Source organism: Saccoglossus kowalevskii, chromosome 11 (genome assembly GCF_978046115.1).
Source record: "Saccoglossus kowalevskii chromosome 11, keSacKowa6.1, whole genome shotgun sequence".
NCBI lineage: Eukaryota > Metazoa > Hemichordata > Enteropneusta > Harrimaniidae > Saccoglossus > Saccoglossus kowalevskii.
In genome coordinates this window covers 27,352,064-27,365,558 of record NC_140651.1, presented here as the reverse complement: position 1 = coordinate 27,365,558, position 13,495 = coordinate 27,352,064, and the positions used below count along the sequence as shown (strand labels likewise).

At 46.3% G+C, this 13,495-nt stretch overlaps 1 protein-coding gene across 2 annotated transcripts in view; it reads right to left on the bottom strand.

The window, feature by feature from the left end:
• The window catches only part of LOC100378833 (protein OSCP1-like), an 84,899-nt gene that overhangs the window by 40,218 nt on the left and 31,186 nt on the right, over positions 1-13,495 (bottom strand). The gene's annotated exons all lie outside the window — the stretch shown is intronic.

Sequence of the window (13,495 nt, the reverse complement as noted above, 5' to 3'; positions counted from 1 at the left end):
AGGAACCTCAGTGAAATGTTCACTGTGACTCTCTGTCCTGAGTAACCTCAGTTAAATGTTCACTGTGACTCTCTGTCCTGAGGAACCTCAATGAAATGTTCACTGTGACTCTCTGTCCTGAGTAACCTCAGTTAAATGTTCACTGTGACTCTCTGTCCTGAGGAACCTCAGTTAAATGTTCACTGTGACTCTCTGTCCTGAGGAACCTCAATGAAATGTTCACTGTGACTCTCTGACCTGAGGAACTTCAGTTAAATGTTCACTGTGACTCTCTGTCCTGAGGAACCTCAGTGAAATGTTCACTGTGACTCTCTGTCCTGAGCAACCTCAATGAAATGTTCACTGTGACTCTCTGCCCTGAGGAACCTCAGTGAGATGTTCACTGTGACTCTCTGTCCTGAGGAACCTCAGTGAGATGTTCACTGTGACTCTCTGTCCTGAGGAACCTCAGTGAAATGTTCACTGTGACTCTCTGTCCTGAGGAACCTCAGTTAAATGTTCACTGTGACTCTCTGTCCTGAGGAACCTCAATGAAATGTTCACTGTGACTCTCTGTCCTGAGTAACCTCAGTTAAATGTTCACTGTGACTCTCTGTCCTGAGGAACCTCAGTTAAATGTTCACTGTGACTCTCTGTCCTGAGGAACCTCAATGAAATGTTCACTGTGACTCTCTGTCCTGAGGAACTTCAGTTAAATGTTCACTGTGACTCTCTGTCCTGAGCAACCTCAGTTAAATGTTCACTGTGACTCTCTGTTCTGAGGAACCTCAATGAAATGTTCACTGTGACTCTCTGCCCTGAGGAACCTCAGTGAGATGTTCACTGTGACTCTCTGTCCTGAGGAACCTCAGTGAGATGTTCACTGTGACTCTCTGTCCTGAGGAACCCCAGTGAAATGTTCACTGTGACTCTCTGTCCTGAGGAACCCCAGTGAAATGTTCACTGTGACTCTCTGTCCTGAGGAACCTCAGTTAAATGTTCACTGTGACTCTCTGTCCTGAGGAACCTTAGTGAAATGTTCACTGTGACTCTGTCCTGAGGAACCTCAGTTAAATGTTCACTGTGACTCTCTGTCCTGAGGAACCCCAGTGAAATGTTCACTGTGACTCTCTGTCCTGAGGAACCCCAGTGAAATGTTCACTGTGACTCTCTGTCCTGAGGAACCCCAGTGAAATGTTCACCGTGACTCTCTGTCCTGAGGAACCTCAGTTAAATGTTCACTGTGACTCTCTGTCCTGAGGAACCTCAGTTAAATGTTCACTGTGACTCTCTGTCCTGAGGAACCCCAGTGAAATGTTCACTGTGACTCTCTGTCCTGAGGAACCTCAGTTAAATGTTCACTGTGACTCTCTGTCCTGAGGAACCCCAGTGAAATGTTCACTGTGACTCTCTGTCCTGAGGAACCCCAGTGAAATGTTCACTGTGACTCTCTGTCCTGAGTAACCCCAGTGAAATGTTCACTGTGACTCTCTGTCCTGAGGAACCTCAGTTAAATGTTCACTGTGACTCTCTGTCCTGAGGAACCCCAGTGAAATGTTCACTGTGACTCTCTGTCCTGAGGAACCCCAGTGAAATGTTCACTGTGACTCTCTGTTCTGAGGAACCTCAGTTAAATGTTCACTGTGACTCTCTGTCCTGAGGAACCCCAGTGAAATGTTCACTGTGACTCTCTGTCCTGAGGAACCCCAGTGAAATGTTCACTGTGACTCTCTGTCCTGAGTAACCCCAGTGAAATGTTCACTGTGACTCTCTGTCCTGAGGAACCTTAGTGAAATGTTCACTGTGACTCTCTGTCCTGAGGAACCTCAGTTAAATGTTCACTGTGACTCTCTGTCTTGAGGAACTTCAGTTAAATGTTCACTGTGACTCTCTGTCCCGAGGAACCCCAGGGAAATGTTCACTGTGACTCTCTGTCCTGAGGAACCTCAGTGAAATGTTCACTGTGACTCTCTGTCCTGAGGAACCTCAGTTAAATGTTCACTGTGACTCTCTGTCCTGAGGAACCTCAGTGAAATGTTCACTGTGACTCTCTGTCCTGAGTAACCCCAGTGAAATGTTCACTGTGACTCACTGTCCTGAGGAACCTTAGTGAAATGTTCACTGTGACTCTCTGTCCTGAGGAACCTCAGTTAAACTTTCACTGTGACTCTCTGTCCTGAGGAACCTCAGTGAAATGTTCACTGTGACTCTCTGTCCTGAGGAACCTCAGTTAAATGTTCACTGTGACTCTCTGTCCTGAGGAACCTCAGTTAAATGTTCACTGTGACTCTCTGTCCTGAGGAACCTCAGTGAAATGTTCACTGTGACTCTCTGTCCTGAGGAACCTCAGTGAAATGTTCACTGTGACTCTCTGTCCTGAGGAACCTCAGTTAAATGTTCACTGTGACTCTCTGTCCTGAGGAACCCCAGTGAAATGTTCACTGTGACTCTCTGTCCTGAGGAACGTCAGTTAAATGTTCACTGTGACTCTCTGTCCTGAGGAACCTCAGTGAAATGTTCACTGTGACTCTCTGTCCTGAGGAACCCCATTGAAATGTTCACTGTGACTCTCTGTCTTGAGGAACCTCAGTTAAATGTTCACTGTGACTCTGTCCTGAGGAACTTCAGTGAAATGTTCACTGTGACTCTCTGTTCTGAGGAACTTCAGTGAAATGTTCACTGTGACTCTCTGTCCCGAGAAACCTCAGTGAAATGTTCACTGTGACTCTCTGTCCTGAGGAACCTCAGTTAAATGTTCACTGTGACTCTCTGTCCTGAGGAACCTCAGTTAAATGTTCACTGTGACTCTCTGTCCTGAGGAACCTCAGTTAAATGTTCACTGTGATTCTCTGTCCTGAGGAACCTCAGTTAAATGTTCACTGTGACTCTCTGTCCTGAGGAACCTCAGTTAAATGTTCACTGTGACTCTTTGTCCTGAGGAACTTCAGTGAAATGTTCACTGTGACTCTCTGTCCTGAGGAACCCCAGTTAAATGTTCACTGTGACTCTCTGTCCTGAGGAACCCCAGTTAAATGTTCACTGTGACTCTCTGTCCTGAGGAACCTCAGTTAAATGTTCACTGTGACTCTCTGTCCTGAGGAACCCCAGTGAAATGTTCACTGTGACTCTCTGTCCTGAGGAACCTCAGTGAAATGTTCACTGTGACTCTCTGTCCTGAGGAACCTCAGTGAAATGTTCACTGTGACTCTTTGTCCTGAGGAACCTCAATGAAATGTTCACTGTGACTCTCTGTCCTGAGGAACCTCAGTTAAATGTTCACTGTGACTCTCTGTCCTGAGGAACCTCAGTTAAAGGTTCACTGTGACTCTCTGTCCTGAGGAACCTCAGTGAAATGTTCACTGTGACTCTCTGTCCTGAGGAACCTCAGTGAAATGTTCACTGTGACTCTCTGTCCTGAGGAACCTCAGTTAAATGTTCACTGTGACTCTCTGTCCTGAGGAACCTCAGTTAAATCTTCACTGTGACTCACTGTCCTGAGGAACCCCAGTGAAATGTTTACTGTGACTCTCTGTCCTGAGGAACCTCAGTTAAATGTTCACTGTGACTCTGTGTCCTGAGGAACCTCAGTTAAATGTTCACTGTGACTCTCTGTCCTGAGGAACCCCAGTGAAATGTTTACTGTGACTCTCTGTCCTGAGGAACCTCAGTGAAATGTTCACTGTGACTCTCTGTCCTGAGGAACCTCAGTGAAATGTTCACTGTGACTCTCTGTCCTGAAGAACCTCAGTTAAATGTTCACTGTGACTCTCTGTCCTGAGGAACCCCAGTGAAATGTTCACTGTGACTCTCTGTCTTGAGGAACTTCAGTTAAATGTTCACTGTGACTCTCTGTCCTGAGGAACCTCAGTGAAATGTTCACTGTGACTCTCTGTCCTGAGTAACCCCAGTGAAATGTTCACTGTGACTCTCTGTCCTGAGGAACCTCAGTTAAATGTTCACTGTGACTCTCTGTCCTGAGGAACCCCAGTGAAATGTTCACTGTGACTCTCTGTCCTGAGGAACCTCAGTTAAATGTTCACTGTGACTCTCTGTCCTGAGGAACCCCAGTGAAATGTTCACTGTGACTCTCTGTCCTGAGGAACCTCAGTGAAATGTTCACTGTGACTCTCTGTCATGAGGAACCTCAGTTAAATGTTCACTGTGACTCTCTGTCCTGAGGAACCTCAGTGAAATGTTCACTGTGACTCTCTGTCCTGAGGAGCATCAGTTAAATGTTCACTGTGACTCTCTGTCCTGAGGAACCTCAGTTAAATCTTCACTGTGACTCTCTGTCCTGAGGAACCTTAGTGAAATGTTCACTGTGACTCTCTGTCCTGAGGAACCTCAATGAAATGTTCACTGTGACTCTCTGTCCTGGGGAACTTCAGTTAAATGTTCACTGTGACTCTCTGTCCTGAGGAACCTCAGTGAAATGTTCACTGTGACTCTCTGTCCTGAGTAACCCCAGTGAAATGTTCACTGTGACTCTCTGTCCTGAGGAACCTCAGTTAAATGTTCACTGTGACTCTCTGTCCTGAGGAACCCCAGTGAAATGTTCACTGTGACTCTCTGTCCTGAGGAACTTCAGTTAAATCTCCACTGTGACTCTCTGTCCTGAGGAACCTTAGTGAAATGTTCACTGTGACTCTCTGTCCTGAGGAACCTCAATGAAATGTTCACTGTGACTCTCTGTCCTGAGGAACTTCAGTTAAATGTTCACTGTGACTCTCTGTTCTGAGGAACCTCAGTGAAATGTTCACTGTGACTCTCTGTCCTGAGGAACCTCAGTTAAATGTTCACTGTGACTCTCTGTCCTGAGGAACCTTAATGAAATGTTCACTGTGACTCTCTGCCCTGAGGAACCTCAGTGAGATGTTCACTGTGACTCTCTGTCCTGAGAAACCTCAGTGAGATGTTCACTGTGACTCTCTGTCCCGAGGAACCTCAGTGAAATGTTCACTGTGACTTTCTGTCCTGAGTAACCTCAGTTAAATGTTCACTGTGACTCTCTGTCCTGAGGAACCTCAATGAAATGTTCACTGTGACTCTCTGTCCTGAGTAACCTCAGTTAAATGTTCACTGTGACTCTCTGTCCTGAGGAACCTCAGTTAAATGTTCACTGTGACTCTCTGTCCTGAGGAACCTCAATGAAATGTTCACTGTGACTCTCTGACCTGAGGAACTTCAGTTAAATGTTCACTGTGACTCTCTGTCCTGAGGAACCTCAGTGAAATGTTCACTGTGACTCTCTGTCCTGAGCAACCTCAATGAAATGTTCACTGTGACTCTCTGCCCTGAGGAACCTCAGTGAGATGTTCACTGTGACTCTCTGTCCTGAGGAACCTCAGTGAGATGTTCACTGTGACTCTCTGTCCTGAGGAACCTCAGTGAAATGTTCACTGTGACTCTCTGTCCTGAGGAACCTCAGTTAAATGTTCACTGTGACTCTCTGTCCTGAGGAACCTCAATGAAATGTTCACTGTGACTCTCTGTCCTGAGTAACCTCAGTTAAATGTTCACTGTGACTCTCTGTCCTGAGGAACCTCAGTTAAATGTTCACTGTGACTCTCTGTCCTGAGGAACCTCAATGAAATGTTCACTGTGACTCTCTGTCCTGAGGAACTTCAGTTAAATGTTCACTGTGACTCTCTGTCCTGAGCAACCTCAGTTAAATGTTCACTGTGACTCTCTGTTCTGAGGAACCTCAATGAAATGTTCACTGTGACTCTCTGCCCTGAGGAACCTCAGTGAGATGTTCACTGTGACTCTCTGTCCTGAGGAACCTCAGTGAGATGTTCACTGTGACTCTCTGTCCTGAGGAACCCCAGTGAAATGTTCACTGTGACTCTCTGTCCTGAGGAACCCCAGTGAAATGTTCACTGTGACTCTCTGTCCTGAGGAACCTCAGTTAAATGTTCACTGTGACTCTCTGTCCTGAGGAACCTTAGTGAAATGTTCACTGTGACTCTGTCCTGAGGAACCTCAGTTAAATGTTCACTGTGACTCTCTGTCCTGAGGAACCCCAGTGAAATGTTCACTGTGACTCTCTGTCCTGAGGAACCCCAGTGAAATGTTCACTGTGACTCTCTGTCCTGAGGAACCCCAGTGAAATGTTCACCGTGACTCTCTGTCCTGAGGAACCTCAGTTAAATGTTCACTGTGACTCTCTGTCCTGAGGAACCTCAGTTAAATGTTCACTGTGACTCTCTGTCCTGAGGAACCCCAGTGAAATGTTCACTGTGACTCTCTGTCCTGAGGAACCTCAGTTAAATGTTCACTGTGACTCTCTGTCCTGAGGAACCCCAGTGAAATGTTCACTGTGACTCTCTGTCCTGAGGAACCCCAGTGAAATGTTCACTGTGACTCTCTGTCCTGAGTAACCCCAGTGAAATGTTCACTGTGACTCTCTGTCCTGAGGAACCTCAGTTAAATGTTCACTGTGACTCTCTGTCCTGAGGAACCCCAGTGAAATGTTCACTGTGACTCTCTGTCCTGAGGAACCCCAGTGAAATGTTCACTGTGACTCTCTGTTCTGAGGAACTTCAGTTAAATGTTCACTGTGACTCTCTGTCCTGAGGAACCCCAGTGAAATGTTCACTGTGACTCTCTGTCCTGAGGAACCCCAGTGAAATGTTCACTGTGACTCTCTGTCCTGAGTAACCCCAGTGAAATGTTCACTGTGACTCTCTGTCCTGAGGAACCTTAGTGAAATGTTCACTGTGACTCTCTGTCCTGAGGAACCTCAGTTAAATGTTCACTGTGACTCTCTGTCTTGAGGAACTTCAGTTAAATGTTCACTGTGACTCTCTGTCCCGAGGAACCCCAGGGAAATGTTCACTGTGACTATCTGTCCTGAGGAACCTCAGTGAAATGTTCACTGTGACTCTCTGTCCTGAGGAACCTCAGTTAAATGTTCACTGTGACTCTCTGTCCTGAGGAACCTCAGTGAAATGTTCACTGTGACTCTCTGTCCTGAGTAACCCCAGTGAAATGTTCACTGTGACTCACTGTCCTGAGGAACCTTAGTGAAATGTTCACTGTGACTCTCTGTCCTGAGGAACCTCAGTTAAACTTTCACTGTGACTCTCTGTCCTGAGGAACCTCAGTGAAATGTTCACTGTGACTCTCTGTCCTGAGGAACCTCAGTTAAATGTTCACTGTGACTCTCTGTCCTGAGGAACCTCAGTTAAATGTTCACTGTGACTCTCTGTCCTGAGGAACCTCAGTGAAATGTTCACTGTGACTCTCTGTCCTGAGGAACCTCAGTGAAATGTTCACTGTGACTCTCTGTCCTGAGGAACCTCAGTTAAATGTTCACTGTGACTCTCTGTCCTGAGGAACCCCAGTGAAATGTTCACTGTGACTCTCTGTCCTGAGGAACGTCAGTTAAATGTTCACTGTGACTCTCTGTCCTGAGGAACCTCAGTGAAATGTTCACTGTGACTCTCTGTCCTGGGGAACCCCAGTGAAATGTTCACTGTGACTCTCTGTCCTGAGTAACCCCAGTGAAATGTTCACTGTGACTCTCTGTCCTGAGAAACCTCAGTGAAATGTTCACTGTGACTCACTGTCCTGAGGAACCTTAGTGAAATGTTCACTGTGACTCTCTGTCCTGAGGAACCTCAGTTAAATGTTCACTGTGACTCTCTGTCTTGAGGAACTTCAGTTAAATGTTCACTGTGACTCTCTGTCCTGAGGAACCCCATTGAAATGTTCACTGTGACTCTCTGTCCTGAGGAACCTCAGTGAAATGTTCACTGTGACTCTCTGTCCTGAGGAACCTCAATAAAATGTTCACTGTGACTCTCTGTCCTGAGGAACCTCAGTTAAATGTTCACTGTGACTCTCTGTCCTGAGGAACCTCAGTTAAATGTTCACTGTGACTCTCTGTCCTGAGGAACCTCAGTGAAATGTTCACTGTGACTCTCTGTCCTGAGGAACCTCAGTTAAATGTTCACTGTGACTCTCTGTCCTGAGGAACCTTAGTGAAATGTTCACTGTGACTCTGTCCTGAGGAACCTCAGTTAAATGTTCACTGTGACTCTCTGTCCTGAGGAACCCCAGTGAAATGTTCACTGTGACTCTCTGTCCTGAGGAACCCCAGTGAAATGTTCACTGTGACTCTCTGTCCTGAGGAACCCCAGTGAAATGTTCACCGTGACTCTCTGTCCTGAGGAACCTCAGTTAAATGTTCACTGTGACTCTCTGTCCTGAGGAACCTCAGTTAAATGTTCACTGTGACTCTCTGTCCTGAGGAACCCCAGTGAAATGTTCACTGTGACTCTCTGTCCTGAGGAACCTCAGTTAAATGTTCACTGTGACTCTCTGTCCTGAGGAACCCCAGTGAAATGTTCACTGTGACTCTCTGTCCTGAGGAACCCCAGTGAAATGTTCACTGTGACTCTCTGTCCTGAGTAACCCCAGTGAAATGTTCACTGTGACTCTCTGTCCTGAGGAACCTTAGTGAAATGTTCACTGTGACTCTCTGTCCTGAGGAACCTCAGTTAAATGTTCACTGTGACTCTCTGTCCTGAGGAACCCCAGTGAAATGTTCACTGTGACTCTCTGTCCTGAGGAACCTCAGTGAAATGTTCACTGTGACTCTCTGTCCTGAGGAACCTCAGTGAAATGTTCACTGTGACTCTCTGTCCTGAGGAACCTCAGTTAAATGTTCACTGTGACTCTCTGTCCTGAGGAACCTCAGTTAAATGTTCACTGTGACTCTCTGTCCTGAGGAACCCCAGTGAAATGTTCACTGTGACTCTCTGTCCTGAGGAACCCCAGTGAAATGTTCACTGTGACTCTCTGTTCTGAGGAACCTCAGTTAAATGTTCACTGTGACTCTCTGTCCTGAGGAACCCCAGTGAAATGTTCACTGTGACTCTCTGTCCTGAGGAACCCCAGTGAAATGTTCACTGTGACTCTCTGTCCTGAGTAACCCCAGTGAAATGTTCACTGTGACTCTCTGTCCTGAGGAACCTTAGTGAAATGTTCACTGTGACTCTCTGTCCTGAGGAACCTCAGTTAAATGTTCACTGTGACTCTCTGTCTTGAGGAACTTCAGTTAAATGTTCACTGTGACTCTCTGTCCCGAGGAACCCCAGGGAAATGTTCACTGTGACTCTCTGTCCTGAGGAACCTCAGTGAAATGTTCACTGTGACTCTCTGTCCTGAGGAACCTCAGTTAAATGTTCACTGTGACTCTCTGTCCTGAGGAACCTCAGTGAAATGTTCACTGTGACTCTCTGTCCTGAGTAACCCCAGTGAAATGTTCACTGTGACTCACTGTCCTGAGGAACCTTAGTGAAATGTTCACTGTGACTCTCTGTCCTGAGGAACCTCAGTTAAACTTTCACTGTGACTCTCTGTCCTGAGGAACCTCAGTGAAATGTTCACTGTGACTCTCTGTCCTGAGGAACCTCAGTTAAATGTTCACTGTGACTCTCTGTCCTGAGGAACCTCAGTTAAATGTTCACTGTGACTCTCTGTCCTGAGGAACCTCAGTGAAATGTTCACTGTGACTCTCTGTCCTGAGGAACCTCAGTGAAATGTTCACTGTGACTCTCTGTCCTGAGGAACCTCAGTTAAATGTTCACTGTGACTCTCTGTCCTGAGGAACCCCAGTGAAATGTTCACTGTGACTCTCTGTCCTGAGGAACGTCAGTTAAATGTTCACTGTGACTCTCTGTCCTGAGGAACCTCAGTGAAATGTTCACTGTGACTCTCTGTCCTGGGGAACCCCAGTGAAATGTTCACTGTGACTCTCTGTCCTGAGTAACCCCAGTGAAATGTTCACTGTGACTCTCTGTCCTGAGGAACCTTAGTGAAATGTTCACTGTGACTCTCTGTCCTGAGGAACCTCAGTGAAATGTTCACTGTGACTCTCTGTCCTGAGGAACCTCAGTTAAATGTTCACTGTGACTCTCTGTCCTGAGGAACCTCAGTGAAATGTTCACTGTGACTCTCTGTCCTGAGGAACCCCAGTGAAATGTTCACTGTGACTCTCTGTCCTGAGTAACCCCAGTGAAATGTTCACTGTGACTCTCTGTCCTGGGGAACCTTAGTGAAATGTTCACTGTGACTCTCTGTCCTGAGGAACCTCAGTTAAATGTTCACTGTGACTCTCTGTCTTGAGGAACTTCAGTTAAATGTTCACTGTGACTCTCTGTCCTGCGGAACCCCAGTGAAATGTTCACTGTGATTCTCTGTCCTGAGGAACCTCAGTGAAATGTTCACTGTGACTCTCTGTCCTGAGGAACCTCAATGAAATGTTCACTGTGACTCTCTGTCCTGAGGAACCTCAGTTAAATGTTCACTGTGACTCTCTGTCCTGAGGAACCTCAGTTAAATGTTCACTGTGACTCTCTGTCCTGAGGAACCTCAGTTAAATGTTCACTGTGACTCTCTGTCCTGAGGAACCTCAGTTAAATGTTCACTGTGACTCTCTGTCCTGAGGAACCCCATTGAAATGTTCACTGTGACTCTCTGTCCTGAGGAACCTCAGTGAAATGTTCACTGTGACTCTCTGTCCTGAGGAACCTCAATAAAATGTTCACTGTGACTCTCTGTCCTGAGGAACCTCAGTTAAATGTTCACTGTGACTCTCTGTCCTGAGGAACCTCAGTTAAATGTTCACTGTGACTCTCTGTCCTGAGGAACCTCAGTGAAATGTTCACTGTGACTCTCTGTCCTGAGGAACCTCAGTTAAATATTCACTGTGACTCTCTGTCCTGAGAAACCTCAGTGAAATGTTCACTGTGACTCACTGTCCTGAGGAACCTTAGTGAAATGTTCACTGTGACTCTCTGTCCTGAGGAACCTCAGTTAAATGTTCACTGTGACTCTCTGTCTTGAGGAACTTCAGTTAAATGTTCACTGTGACTCTCTGTCCTGAGGAACCCCATTGAAATGTTCACTGTGACTCTCTGTCCTGAGGAACCTCAGTGAAATGTTCACTGTGACTCTCTGTCCTGAGGAACCTCAATAAAATGTTCACTGTGACTCTCTGTCCTGAGGAACCTCAGTTAAATGTTCACTGTGACTCTGTCCTGAGGAACCTCAGTTAAATGTTCACTGTGACTCTCTGTCCTGAGGAACCTCAGTGAAATGTTCACTGTGACTCTCTGTCCTGAGTAACCCCAGTGAAATGTTCACTGTGACTCACTGTCCTGAGGAACCTTAGTGAAATGTTCACTGTGACTCTCTGTCCTGAGGAACCTCAGTTAAACTTTCACTGTGACTCTCTGTCCTGAGGAACCTCAGTGAAATGTTCACTGTGACTCTCTGTCCTGAGGAACCTCAGTTAAATGTTCACTGTGACTCTCTGTCCTGAGGAACCTCAGTTAAATGTTCACTGTGACTCTCTGTCCTGAGGAACCTCAGTGAAATGTTCACTGTGACTCTCTGTCCTGAGGAACCTCAGTGAAATGTTCACTGTGACTCTCTGTCCTGAGGAACCTCAGTTAAATGTTCACTGTGACTCTCTGTCCTGAGGAACCCCAGTGAAATGTTCACTGTGGCTCTCTGTCCTGAGGAACGTCAGTTAAATGTTCACTGTGACTCTCTGTCCTGAGGAACCTCAGTGAAATGTTCACTGTGACTCTCTGTCCTGGGGAACCCCAGTGAAATGTTCACTGTGACTCTCTGTCCTGAGTAACCCCAGTGAAATGTTCACTGTGACTCTCTGTCCTGAGGAACCTTAGTGAAATGTTCACTGTGACTCTCTGTCCTGAGGAACCTCAGTGAAATGTTCACTGTGACTCTCTGTCCTGAGGAACCTCAGTTAAATGTTCACTGTGACTCTCTGTCCTGAGGAACCTCAGTGAAATGTTCACTGTGACTCTCTGTCCTGAGGAACCCCAGTGAAATGTTCACTGTGACTCTCTGTCCTGAGTAACCCCAGTGAAATGTTCACTGTGACTCTCTGTCCTGGGGAACCTTAGTGAAATGTTCACTGTGACTCTCTGTCCTGAGGAACCTCAGTTAAATGTTCACTGTGACTCTCTGTCTTGAGGAACTTCAGTTAAATGTTCACTGTGACTCTCTGTCCTGAGGAACCCCAGTGAAATGTTCACTGTGATTCTCTGTCCTGAGGAACCTCAGTGAAATGTTCACTGTGACTCTCTGTCCTGAGGAACCTCAATGAAATGTTCACTGTGACTCTCTGTCCTGAGGAACCTCAGTTAAATGTTCACTGTGACTCTCTGTCCTGAGGAACCTCAGTTAAATGTTCACTGTGACTCTCTGTCCTGAGGAACCTCAGTTAAATGTTCACTGTGACTCTCTGTCCTGAGGAACCTCAGTGAAATGTTCACTGTGACTCTCTGTCCTGAGTAACCCCAGTGAAATGTTCACTGTGACTCTCTGTCCTGAGAAACCTCAGTGAAATGTTCACTGTGACTCACTGTCCTGAGGAACCTTAGTGAAATGTTCACTGTGACTCTCTGTCCTGAGGAACCTCAGTTAAATGTTCACTGTGACTCTCTGTCTTGAGGAACTTCAGTTAAATGTTCACTGTGACTCTCTGTCCTGAGGAACCCCATTGAAATGTTCACTGTGACTCTCTGTCCTGAGGAACCTCAGTGAAATGTTCACTGTGACTCTCTGTCCTGAGGAACCTCAATAAAATGTTCACTGTGACTCTCTGTCCTGAGGAACCTCAGTTAAATGTTCACTGTGACTCTCTGTCCTGAGGAACCTCAGTTAAATGTTCACTGTGACTCTCTGTCCTGAGGAACCTCAGTGAAATGTTCACTGTGACTCTCTGTCCTGAGGAACCTCAGTTAAATATTCACTGTGACTCTCTGTCCTGAGAAACCTCAGTGAAATGTTCACTGTGACTCACTGTCCTGAGGAACCTTAGTGAAATGTTCACTGTGACTCTCTGTCCTGAGGAACCTCAGTTAAATGTTCACTGTGACTCTCTGTCTTGAGGAACTTCAGTTAAATGTTCACTGTGACTCTCTGTCCTGAGGAACCCCATTGAAATGTTCACTGTGACTCTCTGTCCTGAGGAACCTCAGTGAAATGTTCACTGTGACTCTCTGTCCTGAGGAACCTCAATAAAATGTTCACTGTGACTCTCTGTCCTGAGGAACCTCAGTTAAATGTTCACTGTGACTCTCTGTCCTGAGGAACCTCAGTTAAATGTTCACTGTGACTCTCTGTCCTGAGGAACCTCAGTGAAATGTTCACTGTGACTCTCTGTCCTGAGGAACCTCAGTTAAATGTTCACTGTGACTCTCTATCCTGAGGAACCTCAGTGAAATGTTCACTGTGACTCTCTGTCTTGAGGAACCCTAGTGAAATGTTCACTGTGACTCACTGTCCTGAGGAACCTCAATGAAATGTTCACTGTGACTCTCTGTCCTGAGGAACCTCAGTGAAATGTTCACTGTGACTCTCTGTCCTGAGGAACCTCAGTGAAATTTTCACTGTGACTCTCTGTCCTGAGAAACCTCAATGAAATGTTCACTGTGACTCTCTGTTCTGAGGAACCTCAGTGAAATGTTCACTG